General features: G+C 42.5%; 1 protein-coding gene across 3 annotated transcripts in view; it reads right to left on the reverse strand.

Moving 5' to 3' along the window:
- RERG (RAS like estrogen regulated growth inhibitor) overlaps positions 1-25,688 on the reverse strand; it is a 114,180-nt gene that overhangs the window by 16,715 nt on the left and 71,777 nt on the right. The gene's annotated exons all lie outside the window — the stretch shown is intronic.

Genomic DNA, 25,688 nt, shown 5'->3' on the forward strand with positions numbered 1-25,688 from the left:
TCTGCATTTCCCAAACAGAGCTAGAGATATCACTGCACCAGTTATGATTGCAGTGATTTCAGCTACAGGAAAATTTTTTTTTGTCATCAGCCCTGCAGGATTGTTCTGTTCTTCTTTCAGGTGCAGATGGACAGTAAAAGGTGACAGCTAAACCCGGTTCTGATCCTTTTCAAAATTAAAGCCATGAGAATACCTCACATCTCAGATTTCTGTGCCCAACAGTAGGACAAGGCAACACTCTGCAGAGTAAATAGAATTAATTAAGCTTTGCTTAATTGGACTATTTTTTAAATACAGTCAGAACACTAGTTTTCAGGAAGATTTAACTATGCCTCACACTTGGAGAGGCAATAAGAAACTGATCCTAAGGAAATGAGATCACTACCCAAGAAGCAATTTTAAATCGGTGTTATTTTAAGTTTCTATTTTCCTTAGGAAATCCTACTTTTTTATTTATGTTAGCCTTTGCAGAAGTGCTCTCCTTGGCCCTCAGAGTGAATGTGGCAATTCTTAGCCAAAGTAACTTTTCAAGTCATAGTACTAATGTGGATGTCATTATACTACAAGAAGATCTCTGTGTAGCTTATTTTCCATCCATGATGATGTCTGCACCAGGACTTTTTCCCCCACATTTTACCTCAGCTGGAATAGTTTAAACATCTTGATGTTTCAAAGTTTGGTCATGACTCTTCTTTAATTGCTAGTAATAGGTTCTCTGATTTCTAATAAAATACACAGCATGTTCTTTTTTTTTTTTTCTCCTTTTTCCATTTTGACTGGGGAAGTGATGCAGGGTAAAAGTTCTCCTGACATGCTTTCAGAAGAATCCTTACCATCTTTTTGTTTCTTTTTTTTTTTTTTTTTCCCCAAGAACAGATTTAAAAAATGCTTTCTTCTTTCACAGCTGTACTCTGGAGGAGAAGCAGTGATGTGCTACCTGCATTGCAGTGCCTTACCCTGTGCGTGGACCTTTAGTAGCTAATGCAGAGAGAGAGAAAAGACAGAAGAGTGGGGGAACCTGTGCAACCACATCCATATTTAAACATGGTCCACTTACAGTTCTGAGAATGTTGTACATAGAAATTGATGGAAAGGAGAGTCAAATAGATAAAGGTGGCCAGAAGAAAATCTATCAAGCACTAATGTTTGAGACAGGTGATAAAGCGCAGCAGCTCTGAAGGAAAAGAGGGGCAAGAGCTGATTTTGGAGGTATCCCAAATGAAGGAGGTGACAAGTGATAAAGAGGTAAGGTAGGACTGGACCCCAGCTGCTGAGACGAGCCTGGGAGAAGAGAGGTACAGCTACGTACACGGAGTGAAATTGTGCAGGCGTTGAGTGCTACAGAGGTGAAGAATTAGAGATCACAGATGTAAGCTCTGGTGAGGAGGGAAAAAGTAGGTTGTATTCATCTCCAGCAGGGAGCCTTGTATGCAGAAATAACAAATAATCGCATATGCCGGAGGGAGCTGAAGAAAAGAAAGGCAGGATGGGAGGTGGCTGCCACGCATAGGGCCAGATGGCAATGAGTCTCCCTCGCTGGCAGGTCTCAGCGGGGAGCACAGCAAGCCCAGCGAGTCGCTCCCTAGGCACTGCTGGTGATAAATTACTTGCATAAGGCTTGATTGGGCCTGGTGAAGGAAAGAAAATGCCACCTCAGCACAACCCCAGGTGAGCGGGGAAGCGTCAGCTTCAGAGCTGTGTGCTCCGTCCCAGTTTTGGGGGCACGCACACTCGGGGCCATGCAGAGCTGCTGTTCCTGTGGGGCTGGTTCTGCTCAGCCTCCCCACTTCTGGCCTGGCTGATTCCCTCAAAATACTTCTGCTGTCCTTCATGGCAATGGTCACAGCCATTGTGGTTTAACCCAGCCAGAAGCTAAAACAGCCGCACAGCTGTTTGCTCACATACCCACACACCCACCCCCAGTGGGATGGGGGAGAGAATTGAAAAGAAAATAAAAAAAGGTAAAACTTGTGGGTTGAGATAAAGATAGTTTAAAAGGACAGAAAAGGAAGGGATTAACAATAATAATGATAAAAGAATATACAAAACAAGTGATGAACAGCACAATTTCTCACTGCTCCAAAGCCAATGTTAAGCTGGTTCAAGTCACACCACCTCCTGGCCAAACCCCAGTTACATACTGAGCATGACATCATATGGAATGTAATATCTCCTTGGCCGGTTTGGGTCAGCTGCCCTGGCTGTGTCCCCTCCCAGCTTCTATGTGCCCCCTGCCTTCTCGTTGGCCAGGCCAGTATGAGACGCTGAAAAGTCCTTGACTGCTTGGCAACAACTAAAAACATCAGTGCGTTACCAACATTATTCTCATCCTAAATCCAAAACATGGCACTATACCAGCTGCTAGGCAGAAAATTAACTCTATCCCTGCTGAAACCAGGACATCCATCCCATAGAGCTTTTAACTTCCACACATTTTTACAAGGCTGAAGATTAGCAAGCTGCATTTCACAGATGGGGAATGGGAGATGCTCTTGGTCCAGTGTGTGTCCTGTTTATAACTCTTGCAAACTATGTGGGATGGGAAGTGTCTTCACTTTTGCTTCATTAGTGGTGCTTAGCAGATAGGCCCCTGACATCCAGTTGAGTATTAGCACAATGTACGTGCCGCCTGCCCTAGCAATGATACCCCTAGAGCAGGGGTGTTACCGTGGAGCCATTTTGTTTCTGTTGAGCTCAATTGCTGCCAGATTACATCACTCTTTAGTAAAAGAACTTCTGCCAGGAGAAGAACCAGAAGTGAGGACATCAGGAATTCACTACACTTAGAGCTGTAGCGCTCAGATTTCTGCCACTGGCATAAATGATGCTTCAGGCAAAGTAATAAAACTTCCCCGTATCCTTATCAATGCTGCACAGAAAGAGTTGGGATAGACATTACTTCCTTCTCACCTTAGAAAAGGTGCATGCACCCTGTTTGACCTGTCAGCCTCATTTAGACATGCTTAACTCTAATATTAATAATGAGCCAAAAATAACCCAAAACACTAAAAAAAAAACTAAAAAAAAAATCCAAATGCTGGGTTTTAGTTCAAAATAACATTGAGGTTGAGAATGTCTGAAACATTAATTTCTGATTAAATTAGGTGATTAATTCCAATGCTCATATTAAAATGACCATTTCCAGTGCTTATCCTCAAAGAAGATGAAATGCATTTTGAAGCAGGCAAGATTCAGGTCGATGCAGTACCTAACCAGGGTGAATTTCATCGTCCTCCACCGAGACTAGTCCAGGCTCTTCCCTGAACACTTACTGCTTGTGAAATACAAGAACTTGCAGGCTTAGAAGGAAAGAATCTCCAACAAACTGCAATTTGGATTCCCGCTGTGTTTTTTGGAGACACAACCATTAGCTAAGGGAATTGATGTAATGTCCCAGCAAAGGAAGAATAGACTCATGTGTCTCCCTGCCTTTCCTTACACCCTCACTTCCAAGTCAGCTGTTTTGTACAGGGTTTAAATTAGGGTAGAACTTGGCCCAGGACTTTCATTCACTCATGTTTAAACCTTCTGCCTTAGAAGTTATTCTTGGAGAAGAAACATGACTATCTGTCAAATACATTTGCAGTGTAACTCCACTGAAGACAATGAAGTTATATCAGGAATTAAATTGGCGTATAAACTGAGATTATCAACCGCATAATTAATCCATTTCTTTGGGACTTGTGTGGCTGAGTTCCTTACTCAGCTTTAAAAATCTCAGTCCGTATCTTTTGTGGTGTTTTGCACTTCGCTTTAGATCTTTGTTTGGATTTAGTAACATAAATGCTCTGGCTAAATTTACAATCTGCCTGAATACATATCTTCATGAACTTGTTATCGTTCCAGCTGAAATACAAGCTGAGCTTTTGGGGGAAGAATGGAAACAGGGTTTTATTTGAAAAACACCCCCCTTCCCCAAAAGCTACAGAGTTCAAAGTTATTCTAAGAATAATAACAGTGCTCTGCAGTGAAATAACTCTATGATGACTCTTTTATGCCATGAGAATTTTCAGCTATAAAAATGGGCTGAAAGTAGTCCCGTTATTTAACATATCAACACGTCCATAACTGGTGCCATGATGATGTGTCATCAGTAAACCCTATTTGGCAGGAGACACCAGAGTGGTTAAAAACAGAGGTTATAATGATCAAAAGGCACTTTCACAAACCAAGTATTTCATTTTTTTTAAAACATATATTTTTGTTAGAGAGTTCATCCCCCATGCATCCTCTCGGAGGCCCCTTGTATCGGAATTTCAGTCCCCTTGGAGCACATGGCGAGCTCCAGCCTGCAGGATGGTGGTGCCGCAGGGTTCTGGTGTGTGATGTGCTGCCTCCTTAAACAGCTCTGTGTCCAGCTTTGGGAAGTAACGGTTTGTTTTAAAGGCACTACCAGGAGAACTTAATTTGCTCCTGAAAGTGCAAGTCATTGGGGGGGTGTCTGTGTGTGTGGGGGAGAGTATGAACTTATAATGCAGAGTCCTTTTCTGATCCTGGCACATCATGGATGTACCTATGCAGTGATGCCTTCTGGCTCTAGGTCCATGGGCCTGGGTTCGACTCAGTTTTGACAGTATCTCTGGCAACTCAGTGATGTGGGGATGCGAGTGGTGAGTGAGACGTCAACAGGAGGATTTCTCTGCCTTCCCTCCTCTCTTGGTTTGTTCACTGGGGTCACTTCTGATGTTGAGACCTAAGGTGCTTGCAGTAAACTAGAAGGTAAATTTAATGGAGCAAAATGAGAGGAGCGAGTACAAAAATGGTCTGTTTTACACTGCCTTGCTGTCTCAAACTCTGCATATTTTATGCATACTTTAATCACTGTCTTCAGCAGTGAACTGTTCAGAGAAATTGCTGTGTATGCTTGCATGTTTTTTCTGTAACAGCACAGTGAGGTCCTCCACTGATGGACAATATAAATATGAAAACTAGATATACTTTTATATATAAATATCAATTAAATATATCAAAAGTATATATACTTTTTAATATACTTACCTATACTATAGAACAGTATATATATATAACAGTGTGTGTATATACATATACACACTGTGTAATTGTAAATACAGACTAGGATTGAACAGCTATGTGATGAAATATGTTTCTCTCGCCTTTCAGGAAGTTATGTTGCTTAGTGTAATGTAAGCCTTTTTTCTTCAGTGGTAATGATGTGGGCTTCAGTTCTGCGGACCAAATCCAAACCTGAAAAATGGTTAATTTTTTTTTTTTTTCTGGTGGGGTATTGTTTGTTCTTTTGTTAGTGGCAATTTCAGTTTATCTCAAGTGTAACTGTATTTTACTGCTGTGGGAAGTACCTGATTTTAGGAATTTTTGAGTGGAAAGAGTCCGGAGAAAAGTAACTTGTTTCAAGGAGATCATCTGAAACTCTGGCAGTCCACAGCGTGGTGTTTTTACTGATTTCATCTCAACCGTCTTAACAGCAGACTGGAAGGAAGCACTGCATCAGATTGCTTTGCAAGCACTTTTTGATTGCAAGGAATGAAGTAAACAGTAACTTGTGCTTTTATCAGAGTATGTACATTATTTCTGCTGCCACTGAAAATGAACACAAAAATCATTGACTTCAGTGCAATGAGATGAAAGCTTGCAGGTGCTCATGAAATGGAAAGGTGAGCCATCATCCATTTCCCAACTTGCAAAAGGGTAATTGCTCTACCTATGTTCACGCTTTTTTCCAGGGTGAGTGTTTACTCTGTTCCCTGCGAGTTTCTGCTCTCATGCTCACCAACCAGACCCTGTGCAGGCTGCCCATGCTTAGGGGTGCTACCTGCCTGCGTACGCCCCGGCACGGGCTCTTGTGGATGATCCAGCCCTTCTGCAACATGTCGCTATGCCCGGTCCTGCTTTTGTAGGCTCGCAGCTTTCACACAAATTGAGTCCGATGTTAGGGAACTCTCAGTATCTCCCTTCACTGACAGAGATGCCTGGCCCCCAGGTTAAAGGCAAAATTTACCACTACCTAGAGACTGGGGAGAAAGCAATCCTGGCACAGCTGTGTCAGAGAAACGAAGGCCACTTTCCTTATCCAGTACTGAATATGGAAAATACAGGAGTCGTCTGTCAAAATCTTTGATTTAAACCACATCCTCATGTTAATAGCAGGAAATGTTTCTTGTCTTGCTTCTGGCATGGTAATTTCACAATAAAAGAACTTCTCCGTATATTCATCCGGAGTAGTCTACTGTGAATTTCACAAAATACACAGTATAACAATCATTCATCCCATCTCCACTGAACGGGAGGATTTTTATAGTAATGTTCTGCCCATTGCCTTCAGTGCTGGAGGCATTTTTTTGCAATGGTTGCTGCATATGGAATACAAGCAGGACGTGTAATTTATATTACGTTTTCCCATTCCATAATATATTGTCCCAATATAAGGCTGTTTATTTCACAGGTCTCCTCTCATATAAAAGATAAATGATCAGACTGGTGTGTCTAATGGTTTTGATCATTTTAGGAATGCAGTGTGTAATATCCATACTTCTACCATTTCTCCTCTCTTGACTTCATTGTATAACTTGTTATGTCGCTCCTTTGTGAAGACTAAACTTTCTGGTGTGCTATTACTAACACATATGGTTTTCCAAAACATAGTTAATGGTAACACCTCCAGATGTTTGTGTGTCTGAGACAGAGTATATTTGTGATTGGGCTGTAAAGCAAGTCTTATGGATGGACTCACACAAATAACTGTTGTTTTTCTAGATGACTGACAGAGGTAAGGTTTTGAATTTGCATGCTGTTTTGAAAGACACTGGGCAAAGTAAAGTAGAATAGTATTCTTGGTATAAAACTTTACATAAACCCTACCCCCCATCTACAGGTGAAAAATATAAAAAGTTTGATTTGTTTGAGAAAAAATTGAAAAAAAGAAAGAAAATATTTTCAAAAGCAAGAAGGGGCGGAAAGCTTTTTTCTTTAAAAAGCCAGTACTTCATTAAGACAATGGCAAGATGACAAAATTTTCAGGGAGTTGTAGCTTTTTTGTATTTTTTTCCCTTACATTTCTCCCAGTGTTGACTTTAGAAAACATCCCACTCTCTTCTTTTGGTCAAATTAGTTTGTCATCTTTAAAAAGGAAAAAGAACAGAAAGAAATAATGGAAGGAGTTATATAATACTTTAGATGGCAGAATGATCTGGTTATTGTCAAGGCATTTTTGTATGAATTAATTTTTGTTGGAAAATGCATTTTGAACAGAAAGGCCATTTTTTTTGGAAGGAAGCTAGTTATTTAGATTTCTCTTTCAAAGGAAATACCTGAACACCTCGCCATTTATTTTCAAAGAACCGGTAATTTAGGAAATGCAGATTTGAAACAAACAAATCCAGCCACACTAGCCTCCGTTTTTGTTCTTTTATTCACCGCAGTGTTATTTTGTATGGCACTGGATAAATGTGTGAGACTAAATTGTGGGGTTTTTAACTAGGTGCCACTGTAACAGGGAGATGGCACTCTCCCTGAAAGATGCACTTTCTTGGCTGTAGCATGCACCGGCTACTCAGCTTCAGCTCTATGTACTGAAAGGCTTCAAAGCTGATTTCGTTCTGCTGGTGCTGAGCCTGGCTAAAGGCACAGGCAACGTTTTGGAGATGTCTTCAGCTGCTCCTAGGATGGTGTGGAGCTGCTGCCTCATCCCCTGCCAGAGCAGAGGGAGGAACATGCACGAGCACAGATGGAAGCAGCAGCCAATGCAGTGCAGGCATGGGGATTTTTGTTGCTGTTCTGTTTTTATTATTATTATTATTTGTTTTGTTTTGTTGTGGGTTTTTTATTTTTATTTTGTTTTGGTTGTTGGTTTTACTTGTTTGGTTTTTTGTTTGGGGTTTTGTGGGGTTTTTTTTAAGGCTTTCCTTCAGCTCTTGCTCTGATCCCTGCTCTCTCTCCCTTCCCATGCTCAGAAGGCAAGAAATGAATAAGAGGAACCAGAAGAAAGGGCAGAGAAGTGAAGTTATTAGAGAAGGTCTTCATGTCCTGGCAGAGCCGTGGACACCCTTCCCAGGGAGTAGGGAAGAGAGCATGGTCTCATGCCTGAAGGAGATGAAGAAATTTTTCCAATAAAGTGAAAAGCCAGTTCTGTGTGAATCCTTGGTCGGGGTAGGGACTGGTCTACAAGGCACAGCTGTGCTGCGAGAGCATCCTGGCTGCCAGCAGCAACCTGTCCGTAAATCCTTACGCCTGCCTAAGGGGGAGGCCGCTGGTAAGGAGCTCAGCAAACCAATTTGCCTCATGCTGGGGTTAGTGCTTGGTAGTTTTGGGGGCTGGCTGGTGTTTTACCATCCTATTGACTGCTGTTCTTGCCAGGAGCAAAAGACATTTTGTTTCATGTGGTATGTCCTGGTCTGACAAACCCATTCTGGAAAGACGCAATGTACTTTTTTGCTCCTAGGCTGGAGACTTAGCGTAACTCTAAATGCTTAAAAATAGGGATTTATCAGGCCCTGGTGAGTCACCCTGAACGAGAGGGCAGCTAGTGTACTGTGAGCAAGGCCACTGGCATTAATGCTGGGTCACCGCCTGTATTTGTAACCTTCGTGATGGCAAAAAGTACCTTTGTGAAAGTGCCTTGCTGTGCTACTGCTTCACTATGTCTGTATGGATCAGCACAAACGGTAACTAGAAATGGCATTAAGTGTACCCTCTCTGATTTGCCTCAGAAACCCAGTGATGTAAAGGGATGCAGAGCTCCCTATTTCATTTTTGTAGACAGCACTGGCTCTTTCTGTGTGGTCAGAATCTGAACAGACTATCTATCACTCTCTTCTCCTCAGCCTGACTGTAATAATTCTCTCATCTTATTTTAAGTCCATGTATACTTTATCAGATGAGACTACAGCTCGCATCAAATGAAAAACAAGCTGTTCCCTGGCTTTTTCTGTGATATACTTCATTTCTTTTACATGCACACCCTGGCTTTCTGGGTTTGGCTCCATGGGAATGTCAGATACAACCTGGAAAAACTTTACATTGCAATTACAATCCAGCTGGGGTAGCATATACGGGAAAATCTTGAAAGATCGTATGTCCTGTGCAATTTCCAGCTCTCTTTGACAAAGGAGCTTAGGTGAACACTAGAAGTTCCTATCAGCCCTGTTGACTGATTTGTGGCTCATCGATCAATAGATGCATGCCTGTAAGGTGCTTGTGTCATAGAGAAACGAAGAATGAGGCAACAAAATACATTTAAAAACTGACTCATGGATTTTTCATCATCCTCTTTTTTTATAAGCCTGATGACACGAGCATTGATAAATGTTACATCTTTTTAATACAGTGCACATACAATATTTATGGGAACCCATTCTTTTTGAACTGTGCTATTAGCTGATTTTGCATTGCAGCTCCTTGGCTACCTAGAATTTTAAAGGCGGAAGATAAGGAATTGTTTTATTTCCGACAGGCTCACTGCCAAGTACCTAAGGACCTGAACCAGACACCTGGAGAAGTTTCCAGAAGAATGAATGGAGAAAGACATGCGAGGAAAGATATATCAGACACTGACATAAGCCACAATGGTTTTCAGGCTTGTGTGACTAGTCACTAGCAACATAGTGTGTAATCTTCCAACTGCCTCTAGCATTTAATGGAAAGTGGTGGAAAATGTCCTAACAGCTGTTCTCATGTTTTATCTATGCTGCTTTTCTTTTTTTTTCCCAACCCTCCCTCCTTTTCTCTGTGTGGTTAAGACATCTGCTCCTGTTACTTGCTTGCCACCTGGAATCTTGAACTTTTGTTTGTACCAGCAATTTTTTATTTTTTTTTTACAGCAAACAGCTTTGCCACTACACATGGAGAATTAAGAGACGCAACAGCAGGAGCAGAGAAGGTATCATTTCCACAGTATGGTTTGCAATACTAAAGAACAAGAAAAATGAACGATAGAAAGGCTGTGATCAACAACTGAAGTAAAACACAAGTGCTACGGACCACATGCTTCTTTCTCACAGTACAAAGAAGTATGATACGAAGTGGAGAAATGATTAGCTGAAGAGGAAAGCTCAGTCTAAAGAAAGGTTTTCTAACATGCTGTAGAGACGCTCATTTCTAGAGGCAAAAACCCGACCCTAACGGAGATGGGTCTGGTAGCCACCTAATGGTACCTAACAGCACCATCTGCAGCATCGCCTCCTTTCGTGGAGGAGTCTGGAAGAGCAGGTGTGGATGGAGAGCAACTTTTCATAAATCACTAGTGACCAAAGCCTGGTTAAATCTCCTGGTGATCTGCCTGATCTCACATCACTGCTCATGCCATACAAGTGCTGTCAGTAGGAAGATTAATTCATCCCAGAACCTGGAAGTAATGATACCCTATCAATCAGAGCTATGGCATGTTACAATGGGCAAAGAGAAACACTGCTAAGTGGGCTAACCAGTACATCACACCATAGTGTGCTTGGTTCCCAGTACTAGTGACAGCATTAAATGAATTTAAACTAATTCATTGTTTTGATAAACAACTTATCATCTCCTATCTCTGGCTGCAACTACAGTTTTATGAGCACTTATTTGGTGCCTGTAATAATGTAGGGGTTATTATTAGCCTTCTGCTTGGAATCTGGACACACAATCCTGGGAACTGCTCAGAGTAAACTTTAAAATTATGTGTGTGTGGCAGGGGGAAAGCATGATCTAAATTTAAATGGTAAATTTCTGCTTTCATTTTCATTGCTTAAGGGCATTCAGCTAATAAACATCATATGTCTTCAAACAAAATAAAAGACATAGTAGTAGATAATGGATGTTGTAAAACCTCTGACTTATCTCAAGTCTGAAACTTGGAGGATTAACGTGACTTAGTTTATGATGTTCATCACAGCCGCCGGGAGACCTGGCCCTGTCTCCTCAGAGTGCAATAGCTACAGGGAGTGTTCTTCTGGTCTCAGCTAGATAATTAGCTATACTTAGTTAAAAGTCTACATTAAGAGGAAGCTCTGCTACATTTACTCATGCTAATTAATGAGCTATACCCCAAAAATCTGAGGTGCTATCTGTGTGAGATTCTCTTGTCCATAGAAATTACACAGTCATATATTCAGGACTCTTCCAGTCATTATCTCATTCAGTGGTTTATCTAGTTTAAAGTGACCTTAGTGATGGGATTTTCTTCATTCCTTTTACATGAGGCTGCAAACACCAAGTTCCTGTTTGTTCTAGGGGGACGTTAAAGATCCCACGGCAGTTTTTCAAGTGTATTGTGTCATCTTTCCCTGCTAGGATCCTCTCCTCTATCCTGAGGGTGGGTAGGTACATGCCACCACAGTGGACAACCGTGTCAGGGGCTCAGAGATCCTTCAGGAATAAGGGAATTTGCAATTATGATGATATTAGCTTCTATTATTTTCTCAGGCCAGAGTGATGAACCTCTGATTGCTAAGTTTTTCTTTTAATGCTTTTTTTAACAACACTTCCTCAATTTCACCCTGTCATCTTTTTAGAGTGAGCAGAGAGAATATAAACAATTCTACTTTTTCTGCCAGCATTTGAATAAAACAATATACATTTATTTTTCCTGTTACTGCCCTAGAGAGTGCCGTATACTGACTGCAGCAATCTGGGTTTGCTTAGCCGTTCACGATGACATCATATGAGCTGTAAGGAAACGCAGCCCTGGGAATCTACAATTTGACAAGTAAGAAAACCTCCAATTGCTCATAATGAAGGCTGATGCAGTGGCTAGGGAGAAGTAGTTTACATTCCTTGCTTTGCCATGCTTTTTGTCTGACTTTGCCTGGAATAATGGGTGATTATATTTTCAAATGTGTGCCTGGCAGGGCAGAGAGGTAACCAGCATGATGCCCAATAGAATTTAAATGGTGTTGGTCACTAAGGATGCCCTTCCCCAGTGTTGTCCCATCCATCTCCCCCCACCAAGTCTCTTGTCACTCCCTGGTCCATAGCTCTCCAAATCCACCCACCCAGCTGTGCTGATTCACGTGTTTGTGAGGATGAGCTCTACGTGGAATTAATGTAATTATCCTGATTCAAAAGATGCTCTTTCCGCAAGACTGGGGTGGTTTTTTGTTAACCCTGATCATTCCACTGATCCTGAGAAAGTCATGGTGCCTCCAACAGCCAAAGTAGCCAAAGTGAGAGCAGAAAGTGGGCGTGTGGGAAAGGTGGGAAATGCTTAAATTGGCTTTGCTGCTGGAGAAAACACACCCTGTGTAAGTGATTTCACTTACACAGTCATTTCTAGACATTTTTTTTGTCACCTATCTTCCTCTTTCAGCCCCCGAGCAGCTTTTGAAAAATTTGGTCTTTAGTTTCTCTGCACATTCCTCAGTTTCGTCTGGAACCTGGGTGTAATGGTATTGCTGCTGGGATAAATGGATTATCACTGCAGATAGGCTGATGCTGACAAAGCAGAACTGTTTCAGAAATAGTCCTTCTTACTTGGATGGGGAAACAATGCTTTCACAGATGTACCTTTAAGGAAAGCATTCACTTTATTTGTTTGTTAGAAGCTGCATTTTCAATGAGCTGTTTACAGACAGTAAAAATAGGCTATAACCATCGGATCCTTAATGCTTTTAAAAGAGGACACAAATTTAGCTGGCATTTTTCCTTCCTGATGCACCCTGACATAGCCTCCCCCGGAGATAAAGCTGAGTCTTGTGGTCTCACAAATGACTGCTGCAGAGTGGAATGAACTCTTCAGCTCCAGCTGAATTCAGCCAAAGCTGAGAGCTTTGCTCGTTGTTGTTACAGGAGCAAGGGTTATTTTTAAAGTACTCTGATCCTCTCTTTATTGTTTTGGTTTCATACAGAGGAAAATATATGGTCTTTAAGGTCAACTTACAGGTTTTGTCCTGCCCTGTGGGCTTGCCATTTAGATGGCAGAGCACCTCAGAGGGCTGTGGCACCTCCTGCCCATCCGCCTGGGGCTGATGAGATGGAGCCCCAGTGACATGGAGCCCCAGGGGGAGCAATAAAAGCCACCGTGATCCTGCTCCTGCCCCCCAGTAGCATTGCTCCGTCGTGCTCCTGCTCCAGGCAGCCTTAGCTGCTCTGTGTGCTGTACCTGTTGTTCTGGAGGATGAGCTGTCAAGGCAGCGATTCCTGCTTTCCCCAGTGTTATCAAGGTCCGAGCTGGACAAGGAATTTTGTTATTCCTCCCATTCTCTGAATTCCCTTCCCCTCCCATTTTTTCAGGGTTTAGCCCCCCAAAAAAGCGGGTGAAATGGCAAGAAGAGATGAATAATTCACTGTAAAGGAATGAGCATGGTCTCCTAAGAAAAGGGGCATACATTATACTCTCATTTCAATTAGATAAAGTAAAACATTTAAAGGTATGTATGTCAGTCATTGATAGAGGAGATAAGAAGGGCAGGTCTGTGTGTTTGGGAAAGCAGAGAAACAGCAGGCTCATTGCAACCTATTGTCAGATAAGCCACTGTGACAGAAGGCATCGGCTGGAAAAGAGAAAAACATTCCTGGAAATAAAGCTGACAATGAAAGGGCAGAAAGCTCACATGCCACTGAAATTATTCCTAGAGGAACATGCATCAGGAGGCTATTTTCAATTGGGCCGTTAAACTGTTCAACAGCTGGGAAGTGCCCTGCCATTGCTCAACATAGCTGTATATTTCTGGGATGACTTTTGTACTGAATTTCTTTTTCCTTGAATGGAGCCTGAGGCACAACCCACTGAAGTCATCCACAGCTTTGCCTTTCTTTCTGTAGGTTGAAGCTCGTGCCCCCGGGGAGTTGTTTAGGTGTGACGAGATAAGTCATGTTCTCAAATTGATACCAGCAGCAGCCCCACCCATACAAGAAAGAAGTAGGACTGAAATCCCTGTGCCTGCAATAGCTGGAAACAAGGAGGCTTAGCTGAAATTCCTGCATCGTAGACCGATCTCCTAAAGAGAGAGCTTCTCATCTCTCCAGTGTCTTCTCTGTGAAGGCTCTTGCAAACATTTCACTTGATACTGATCTTAAGAGCTGAGTGTTTGCTTTGCTATTCATGGCTCTGAAAAGTTTGCCTGTGCCTGGAAAATCATCTCACATGTAAATTAAAAAGTACAACTGCTATGTCTCAATAGCTCTTATGTGGATAGGCTTACTTTTGGTCTTTCTCTAAGGAAACTTGTTAAAACTAAATCAACTTCAAAAATCATTGGGAAAATGACTGTTAGGCCAAATCCTGACTGTTTAGGCAGGGACCTCCTCAAAACCTGGCTGGCTGCGTTTTCTCTCTATTCTTTAATTGCTCACCTGCTTGCCTGGGGCTTCCAACAACTGTGTAGATGGTGCCGGTGGGGAGCACTGCAGCCACTCACTGGTTCTTGCTGGCAGGGCTTAGGCACTTGCTGTGGAGGGTGCTGGCAGGGTTAGTCCCTTGGAAGTGCGCACTTTACAAGTGTCCAATTTGGGTGGAAGGCATCACTCCAAGTGCTTACCTGTCTGTTTCTCCCATTTTCATTAAGCCAAAGCCCTCATCTATTTATTCCAGCAGATCTTTCTTCACAAGCTATGCTAATTACTAAAGAAAGCATGTAGACTAACAGAGGAGGAAAAAACATCCCACAAATGTCCATAAACACGTAGCTAATGAAACATGGACAATAACTGCTAGCTAGGATTAGACTCAGCTGTTGTTTCATTACAGTCTTGCTCCACCAGACCTGAGCTAGCTTCCCACTAGCCGGGACCAGAGTGCTTAACGAACGGCAGATGGACGCGCTATAAACCACAACGGGCGACTAATGAATCCACAGAGGTATGGCAGGGTCGTATGCCAAAGGGTTCATGATAAAAATGCTGGTTAAGTACAATCGGAGGCCTGAGGGAGGGAATAGGGTAGTTAAATTTATATAAGGGAAGTAGAGGAAGTATATAGAGAAAAATTAGTATCATTACAAGTATCGTACATTGCCCTTGTCAGTAGAGATTTGACTGGAACATTTTTGATGAAAATGTCGCCATTTTAGGCTATCGCCCATCCAATGACCCCCTCCCATCTTCTGACAGAAAACCTGAAATACTCCAACTTTAGGTAAAATTTCATGGGAGGTTTACCCATCCTTCTGCTTTATGACTCTATCTTTCTTTTCCTGCCCTTTAAGGAAGGATTTTTTTTTTTCACTAGAAGGATCTTAAGACAAAAAAATGTGATAACTTTTCTGTTAACTATGGTTTGAACTAGTTCTTTATAATAACATTCCCATACCTTGTCTTTCCCCTTACTCATCTGAATAGCATAACATTTCCCATCGGTTTTTAGATTTCAGTGTCTGTGTGAGTCCTGATTCTCAAATATAGGCACGTAAGTTGTAATCCACCCATGCAGAGGACAAGTCTATGATTTAGGCAAAATTAAATTAATTCCATTTGAAATTATTATAAAGTAGATCAACTTTCTTATGCTTCTCTGCAATCGGACTTGAATTGCAGCAAGAATGCATTTTTTCTTTCTTTGATCAGGAAAATAGCAACTATCATAAAAAGGGGGTTAATGAGTAACTAGTCACTTCATAAGCTTGGTGCATGCCTGCACAGCTGATGGCCCATGGGTCTTTTCCACCTAGTTATGGCAAAATGATTTTTCCACTGCTTTATAAGATCATAAAGTATATTTGTCTCCAAAAGCCCAATCTGAGCAAATTCCTACAATATCATTTGGTCTATGGTTGTCAAAATTTTGGATGACCCCAACTTAAAAGATTGGGAAATCTTTAAAAGGCATTTGAAAGATTTCCCAGTCACTTCAGTGAGGTTAGATTTTTTTCAAAGGCCCAGATCCAACATCAGCTTCTGTTGAAAGTTCTCATTTACCATAAGCCTAAGTATATTTAAGCTCTTAAAATGCAAATAGGTACCTAATCAGATTTTCCAGAAGTACCAAGTTTCCTGGCACTTATTTGCAGCTCTAGGGATATACTTACATTAAAAATTTTGGCCCTCAGTCCCTGTTTATAACTTGTAATTTCTGTCATTTTCATTATTTCCAAGAGGAGGTACAACCCATACCAGCTTTACAAGTACTAATGACCTACGTCAGTTTAGACTTTTGTTATAGATTATATCAGTGATATATCTAATTATTCCTATAGCTTCTATTTTAAAATAATTGGAAGTTTTGTGCATTAATATGGAACTGGATGAATAACACAATGGTATACATGACAGTAAAGAAGAGGTGAAAAACCACAGACATAAATCATAGAATCATAGAATGGTTTGGGTTGGAAGGGACCTCAAAGATCATCTAGTTCCAACCCCCCTGCCACAGGCAGGGACACCCTCCACTAGACCAGGTTGCCCAAAGCCCCATCCAAACTGGCCTTGAACACTTCCAGGGATGGGGCCTCCACAACCTCTCTGGGCAACTTGTTCCAGTGCCTCACCACTCTAACAGGGAAGAATTTCTTCCTCATATCTAATCTAAATCTACCCTCCTCCAGCTTAAGGCCATTACCCCTTGTCCTATCACTTCATGCCCTTGTAAACAGTCCCTCTCCAGCCTTCTTGTAGGTCCCCTTCAGGTACAGGAAGGCTGCTCTAAGGTCTCCCTGGAGCCTTCTCTTCTCCAGGCTGAACAATCCCAACTCTCTCAGCTTGCCTTCATAGGAGAGGTGTTCCAGCCCTCTGATCATCCTTGTGGTCCTCCTCTGGACTTGCTCCAAAGGCTCCATATCCATCTTATGTTGGGGACCCCAGACCTGAACACAGTACTCCAAGTGGGGTCTCACAAGAGCAGAGTAGAGCGGGAGAATCACCTCCCTCAACATGCTGGTCATGTTGGTTTTGATGCAGCCCAGGATATGGTAGGCTTTCTGGGCTGCAAGCACACATTGCCGGGTCAGGTTGAGCTTCTCGTCCACCAACATCCCCAAGGCCTTCTCCTCTGGGAAGATCTCAGTCCATTCTCTGTCCAGCCTGTAGTTCTGCTTGGGATTGCCCTGATCCATGTGCAGGACTTTGCACTTGGCCTTGTTGAACGTCATGCGGTTCGCATGGGCCCACTTCTCAAGCCTGTCAAGGTCCCTCTGGATGGCATCCTTTCCCTCCAGCGTGTCGACTGCACCACACAGCTTGGTGTCATCAGCAAGCTTGCTGAGTGTGCACTCAACCCCACTGTCCGTGTCACCAACAAAGATGTCAAACAGCACTGACCCCTGAGGAATGCCACTCATCACTGGTCTCCAGTTGGATATCGAGCCATTGACTGCAACTCTTTGAGTGTGACCACCCAGCCAATTCCTTATCCATTGAGTAGTCCATCCATCAAATCCGTGTCTCTCCAATTTAGAGACAAGGACGTCCTGCAGGATAGCGTCAAATGCCTTGCACAAGTCCATGCAGATGATGTCAGTTGGTCTTCCTTTTTCCACCAACACTGTAACTCTGTCGTAGAAGGCCACCAAATCTGCCAGGCATGATTTGCCCTTAGTGAGGCCATGAAGGCTGTCACTGATCACCTCCTTATTTTCCATGTGCCTTAGTGCAGTTTCCAGGAGGATCTACTCCATGATCTTGCTGGGCACAGAGGTCAGACTGACCAGCTTGTAGCTCCCCAGGTCATTCTTTTTTCCTTTTTTAAAAGTGGGGGCACGTTTTCCCTTTTCCAGTCAGTGGGAACTTCACCGGACTGCCACGACTTCTCAAACGTGATGGAGAGTGCCTTAGCAACTTCATCTGCCAGTTCCCTCAGGACCCACGGATGCATGTCATCAGGTCCCATGGAGTTGTGCACCTTCAGGTTCCTTAGATGGTCTCGAACCTGATCTTCTCCTATAGTGGACGGTTCTTCATTCTCCCAGTCCCTGCCTTTGCCTTCTGCAACTTGGGCAGTGTGGCTAGAGCCCTTGCCAGTGAAAACTGAGGCAAACACGTCATTGACTACCTCAGCCTTCTCCATATTCTGGGTAACCAGGTCTCCTGTTTCCTTTTGGACAGGGCCCACATTTTCCCTAGTCTTCCTTTTATCACTGATGTAGCTATAGATGCTTTTCTTGTTGCCCTTGACGTCCCTGGCCAGATTTAATTCTATCAGGGCTTTAGCTTTCCTAACCTGATCCCTGGCTGCTCAGACAATTTCTCTGTATTCCTCTCAGGCCACCTGCCCTTGCTTCCACCCTCTGTAGGCTTCCTTTTTGTGTTTGAGTTTGTCCAGGAGCTCCTTGTCCATCCATACAGGCCTCCTGGCATTTTTGTCTGACTTCCTCTTTGTTGGGATGCATCACTCCTGAGCTTGGAGGAAGTGATCCCTGAATACTAACTAGCTGACTTGGGCCCCTCTTCCCTCCATACCGCTTTGTCCCATGGTATTCTACCAACCAGATCCCTGAAGAGGCCAAAGTCTGCTCTCCTGAAGCGCAGAGTAGTGAGTTTGCTGTGCAGCCTCCTGACTGCCCTAAGGATCTTGAACTCCACCATGTCATGGTCACTTCAGCCAAGGTTGCCCTTGAGCTTCACATTCCCCACCAGTCCCTCCTTGTTGTTGAAGACATGGTCCAGCATGGCTCCTCTCTTCGTTGGCTTCTCTATCTCTTGGAGAAGGAACTTATCATCAACACATTCCAGGAACCTCCTGGATTGCTTATGCTTTGCTGCGTTGTCCATTCAACAGATATCAGGGTTCCCCCATGAGGACCAGGGCTTGTGAACATGAGGCTGCTCTTATGTGTCTGCAGAGGGCCTCATTGGCTCGGTCTTCTTGGTCGGGTGGCCTATAGCAGACCCTCACTATGGTGTCACTTGTCCCTGCCCTCCCTTTAATCCTGACCCATAAGCTCTCGGTTGGCTCCTCATCCATCCCCAGGTGGAGCTCCATGCACTCCAGCTGGTCACTGACATAGAGAGCCACACCCGCTCCTCATCTCCCCTGCCTGTCCTCCCTAAAGAGCCTGTATCCTTCCATTCCAACACTCCAGTCATAGCAACCATCCCACCACGTCTCTGTGATGCCAATGAATTCATAGCCCTGCAGGTGTGCGCACGTCTCTAACTCTCCTTGTTTATTCCCCCTGCTACGTGTGTTTGCAGAGTGGCATTTCAGTTGGATCCCCGATGAAGCTGACTTACTGGCTGGAATTCCTTTGTGCTGCACTTCAGGTGTTCTCCTGCTGACCTGTGATCCTTTTCCTGGCATCTGTTGCTGGCACTGGCATCAAACTGGTAGGAGTGGGATGGATTGAGGTTCCCCTCCCCCGGCAACTTTAGTTGGAGCAAGTACAAAAGAGTTTGATTTTTTTGTTTCCTCAGAGGTAATCATGCAAACAATGTTTTTCTGCAAGTCAAAGAAGTATATTTTTCAGCTGCAAATTCTACCATCAGTACTCAAATAAAGACAAGTAAGAGGGGCAATTCAGAGGCTTGGCTGAGAAATCATTAGGAAGCTTGACATGATTTTGGATTAGGTTCTCAAATGTAAATAAATCAGTGCCCACGCTCTTGCACCCATCTTATGTAACAGACCTGAAATGTATAGTTGCTCACTTGCACAATCAGCTAAACACAAGAAAACCAGGAGGCTTAGGCTAAGATCTAAGATGTGTTAGGGATCTATTTGCAACAGCTGGCTTTAGCCTCACAAGACTAATTTGTCCAAGATTTTTTCCTAGTTGATAGATTAGGCTCCTGCATTGGATTATAATCTTGAGGAGCCCGTCTCTGTCCCTTGGGTAAAGAGTTGCAGGGAGCTAATGCCTACATGTAAGAATATCCTCCCTGCTTCTTCCCACCACATACATTCAGCTTTCAATAACGTTAAGGATGTTTGGGTTCCTTGAGCATGCAGGGTCATTTTGGCATACTGTAGGAAGGTTAGGGACAGCCCAAGGCTCTGTGTGAGTAAACAAAGAGCCTGTGCTTCTTCCACAGTGAACTGTTAAGAAAACTCATCTGCTTCTCTGAGTAAGAGATGACAGAAACAAGGGCCCAAAACAATCAACACCAACCGACCAAGTTTGACTTATGTTTGTTCTGCAGAGTGGGTAGGTTACCAGCCTAAATGAAAGCCAAATTCAGGCTTGACCCATTTGATCCACGTAAAAAATAGTTTATCTTAAGTCCGAGGTTTTCTGTGTTAACAGAAAAGGGCTGCACAGAACCAGAGGCGATTCACTGTGAGCGGGATGAAGGGAGAGAAATAAGCAAGAAATGTCAGTAGATCCCCAGTGGAAAGGACAGCAAACACCGACACAGACAAATGCAGTCCTCAATTCAAGCCAATTGACAGAAAAAGCAAAAAAGCCCACCAGAGCCACAAGATTCACCTTTCTGCAGAATTTCTATTTCGTCATTCATGTCCAAATCTAAAGTAGGTGGGACAGGCAGAGAGAAGAGTGACCATTTAGCACTGGCCAGAGGCTCTAGTGCCTGGGTCTCCACCTACACCAAAGAAACACTGAGTCGGACTCGAGCAAATGACTCCTCTGATCTTCAGGGCCACTCTTACATGCAGGGCTATTTCTGACATACAAATAAATGAAAGCAGAGTCACTTGTACAGATGATGAAGGCAATCTCCTGTCCACAATACCTTTCCTTCCATTCTAGCTGTGCTTTTATGCACAAATTTTGATAAAGTGAGTTAGACTAGAGGCCTCCAGATCTGAGCATTGGCAGTGGAGGATCCCCATTTCTCAGGATACCTTCCCTTCCCTTTGCCAGCTGGATGACTGGCTACTGCCAGCAAATCAACACAAAAATGGCTACGCCATGTAATTAGATGAAGCCCAGGGATTCTAGCATGCTTTGCATGGTATCTCTGCTTTGCACTCAATCATAACAGCCTGCTGAGCAGACCTGCTGCAGTTTAATTAGAGCGTCTGGGTCCACCTCCTGTTCCTCTGTAATAACATTAGTCAGAAGTGAACTGTCTGGTTCCTGCCTCTCCTAGGCTAGCGTGAGCTGCTGATGTGGAGCTGGCCAGATTGGTTAATTGCACCCCTGACTTTTAAAGGTCAGGTCTTACAGAATCTAATAACATTCAGAAGATTTCCAAAACAAGGTAGATTGGAAAGAAGAGCATGGATTCCTCCCATGACATCCTGTCTATTGAGCCGTGGGACAAACCAACAACCCCTGCAGCCCCCCAACTGGAGCAGCTGGCCGGCCCAGCCGGCATGGCCACAGCCAGGCAGGAAAGGGCACCTTCAAGGGCAGCTTCCCCCTTGGGTTTTGAGCAGCTGGCATGGTGCAGGGTTGCACTAGTTTCTGGGGGTGTGCGCTTCAGGAGAGAGGACAGAGTAAGGAAAAAGTGTGTCTGAAAAAAAAGCTGTAAAAACAAGTCACTGCTCAGCTGATTTGCCCTTTGTAAGGGACTGCATCATATCCTAGAAATTCTTCATCCTTGGCTTATCCTAATAGGAAAGCTGAATTGTTGCTCAAACAATATCAGCTGAGGTAGAAAAACTCAGAAGCCTGAAAACTAGCCTGAGAAGAATAAGAGGTTTCAGTAAAGGATGCATGTCCTCAGTTTCATGCATGATCTAACTGTCCCAGTGAGGGAGAGAGTGGATCTGCTGGGGGGGACACCTAACTAGGATCTACAGTTTGTATGGTTTATTCATCGAAGCTAATAAACTCTGCATTTGAAAAGCAAATTCTCCTTCACAGGAGAGAGCCCAGCAAACTGCATTGTAAGCACCTCTCTCTTAGCAGAGGAGGGGAGGCAGCTGAGCGCAATTGCTGCCCTTTTCCTTTCCCTGGCAGGAAGGAAGGGAGACCCTCAGCTGGGGCACTCCTCCTTTCCCCAAATACATCCTTTTCTGCCTCATGCAAACACAAAGTCCTAAAAACCTCCAGTCCCCCCACTGTTCCTAATTCAGCCTGCCTTGAGCCAGGTGGTCTTCACTGCAATACCCACAGAAAGGGGGGGGGGTGTTTTGAGAGACATCAAAGAGAAATTCTTGCTCTGCTGCTTCCAGAGGAAGAGGAGTCAATCTATTTAATTACAGCCAGGACCGCCACTTCTCTTCTTGGCAGATAGCCTTGTTTAAAATCTTCCATTTGCCAATCTACAACTGAGTTTATACAAGATGAGTAGATATTATTTGTTTTTTCTGTGGTTGACAGTTTTCTAATGTTGTTTATCCTTGCTTTTCTTCATCCTTCTTCACCCCCTCTTATTGCACGTTTAAGGGGTTTTGCCTTTGAATTTTAGCCTGTTTTTTGAATGTGCATATTTTCAACTGTCTTGCATGTAGATGATGTTCCATTGAACATGCAGTTTGGTTAAGGAGATGTTTACAAACTGATACTAAAACACCCTGTTTATTTGTACGAAACAGAAATTGAATAAACACTAGTTATTAGTTTACTTGTGTATTTGCTTTGCATTCTTTTACTTGGTTTCCACAAACAATGCAGGGGTATTTGTTCTATAATTAGTAGCATTTAGACTACCCTTTAAAAAAAAAAAAAAAGTAACAATTCTTGATGTGTCCTCTTTATAAAAATACATTTTTGCAAGAGTAAGACTTAGGGAGTAGCTTCAGGTTTTCAGAGTATTGCTGATTATTCATATTCTTTAATTTTTTTTGTTATGTATTGACCCACTGTCCTTTTTTTGCTGCTTATTCTCCTGTTTCCTCCACTATACCCATTTTGCCTAAAGCATGCCACAAAATTAATAAAAGAAAGCCTAGCATAGATGTATTTATGCTTCAAGTACTGAATCAGCTTTTATACTTATGATTTTTGTTACATTCTTTCTATATCAATGCAAACTTTCATTCACAAACCTAAGCACATGCTGGTGTTCTTTACAATCATGTGTAACAATTTTTGATTTGTTTGTGATTTAGTGCAGCTTCCAGATCACTTTTGGCATTACTTTTTCCCAAATTTCTCACCTAGTGCCTGTATTACCTTCCTTCAGCTATTACCTTGACTTTACATGAGCTAAACTTTGAGTTCCTAAATCCTGCGTACACATCTAATAGTCTTCAAAATATTTTGCCAGTCTGGCCAATTCATCACTGATAAGCAATTGATGTTTCCTGTTTTCCAGTTAATGCTTCACAATTACACGCTTGCATGTAGCTTCTTTCCATGTGATATTTTCAGCCATATAAGCAAGTTAATGTAAATATTGGGTATTAGCTCTTACATAATTCTGTTTTCACCCACAGTTCCGCAAGATGACTTGTTCACTGAAAGAACATATTTTAATGCTTTATGATAAACATAAGGTACACGGATATGGCATAACTTGCTGAGAGCCACCCTGCAGTGTTGACGTAGAAAGAAATCTCCAGTTCTGGATTCCATCAGGTAATGTTACCATGTGATGTTTTCCTGTGTAGGCTAAAGTTTTTCTGTAAAGTTAAGGCTTTATTGCCTATATTTTTTTTCATAAAAAATAAAGTATATTACATTCACTAAATATAATTCTATGAGGGCAAAACAGCACTCAGATTTACTTTGAATACCATCTTGATTTCATCCAAATTAATCTGTTTGTTTCTGTTACTTGAAGCTTCTCTGTAAACTGAAATTTTAGCTTAGCATTTCTTTTGAAGTTTGAAATAGTTCAGTTAACTTACTTTTTCCATTACTTTTTCATGTGCTTCTGTTCTTGTTGGTTTTGAATGAGACCAAGAGAAAAATACTGAACTTCCCTCATAGAAGGTTCTTTTAAGTTTCTGATATTACTTGTGCAACCAAAGGTACAAAGCACCAAAGCATTTCTACACGTGCAACCACAGTCCGGAGCTCTGCTGGCACTACATGCAGCACTAAATAATAGTGATAATCATGAATAGCAGCTGCACTATGTAAACACAGTAATTTGACAAGCTTTCATAGTGTTGCAGAAGTTCAAAGCAAGCATTGATTAGATTAAATGTTCCTTCAGCTTGCCATCAAATTACTCTCTTTTAGCATTAGCGTTCGCTTAAAGCAACAAACATTGCAAGGTGTATAGTGGCAAGGGTACGCAAAAAATTCAGAGGGCAGGTTGGCGAAAAGCAGTAGGTTCATAATTTTGTGCCTGCAATGATCTATCTAGAAATTGTAAGTATCTTTTTCTATACTTCTACCTTACCTTAAAATTTGCTTTTATATATCTTTCTGATATACATTTAGTTATAGATATTTTTAGCAAAATTGGAGTCACGTGCGCTGTTCATATTTGTGCATACGGATAACACAGAATAGGGACCACGTGCAATTAAATGATCACTAAGTCCCAAACAAACATTTGGGCCTTTAAGCTATGAGCTTCAAAGGACACCATGCTAAGATGCCAGAGAAAATATGCATTTAATATGATTTTGGTCCAGGACTACATGGGAAAGCTGAAGATCTTGCTAGATCTTTATGCAACAGAGTTGAAAGAGCTCAGACAACAAGAAGGTTCCTATGCTGAGAAGCTGGGTTCCCTGGTTCATACCAGATATTCAAAGGTAACTGCAGTAGTTTTCTTCCAAACTCTCTCTCAGCTATCCAATCTTTTTAGGAGTCAGGTTAGGAATAAATCTAGTCTTGATCTTGTAAATCTTACTTGGCCTTGTAAATTCTGGCATGCTTGATTACTGCCTTCTAGTGCTTAACATTCCTGACTACCCACCAGTGTAGACCTCAGGGTTATTTTTTATGCTGTGGACTCAGATCCTTCTGGTTAGTCATGCATTAGACATTCCTGGTAGTGTGAGCCCAGCATTTATATCCACGATAAAACAGACCTCAGGCACAGCAGTGCTCCTCTAAAGGTCTAAATCATGACTCTTTCACAAAGCCCTCCAATATCCTACCACCTATAATTAGAGATATTTATTGAAGACCATAAACTGTTTCAACATTTTGACAATGAAAATGATGCGATGATCTTTCCTGGATGTGCAATGCACGGGTTAAACAGCTGCCGTTTGAGGTATTATTTCTTCTTATTTTGCTCTAAACTATATGTACCAGCTATTAATCTTTCCAGAGAGCGATGTTCTTGCATTGTAACATTACAGAAACAGGAAGTGACTAGATTTCACCTTTCCCTTCATAATTACATGTTCTCTCTTACTTCTCATCTGTACTTAATTTTTATCCTACACTGTGTAGATTCTGATGTAAACTCTAATTTTCTGTAAGTGCCCTTCTCTGAATTTTTTAAAGCTCAATTTTTGGTTAAGGTACAGCTGAAGCAGCCTAGAGTTCAGTAGTTAGGAATTATGATGAGAATAAATTATTGTGCAGTATAATTTTCTTATGGTAGTTTTTATGGTAGACCCTAGACCTGTCTAATGTACCCATTGAACAACATTTACTCTGGAACCAAAGTACTACGGCACAAATGGCTGTTTCTCTTCAAACGTAGGGAGGTTGAAGAGGATGAACTATCTGCCCATCTTGCTTGTTGTCGCTGCTTCTGCTATGGGCTTGAGCTCTCATTAGACGATATACTCTAGTTATACTCAGAAGCTTGCAAAGTTGTTGCACTGCAGGAAATTCGTCACAGTGAGAAGCTGCCTTGCTGCTACTAGTGAAAGTGGAGGACTGGCAGCTCTGACAGTAGAGAACTGTATTTTCTTGAGCAGTAGAGCCTGAGGGTTTGCCAGAAAGTTACTCCTATTTCTATTACATCCTCTGGATATCACCAGGGATCACATGCAACTAGTAAAGTCTTTCAGTCTGAGAGTTTCTGCTACTGAAGATTGGTCCTGGGATCTGAATTGGGCAAGGAAAGAGCAGACCATGTAGGGAGACATCCCAGTCTGT

This window comes from Balearica regulorum, chromosome 1, assembly GCF_011004875.1.
Source record: "Balearica regulorum gibbericeps isolate bBalReg1 chromosome 1, bBalReg1.pri, whole genome shotgun sequence".
Lineage (NCBI taxonomy): Eukaryota > Metazoa > Chordata > Aves > Gruiformes > Gruidae > Balearica > Balearica regulorum.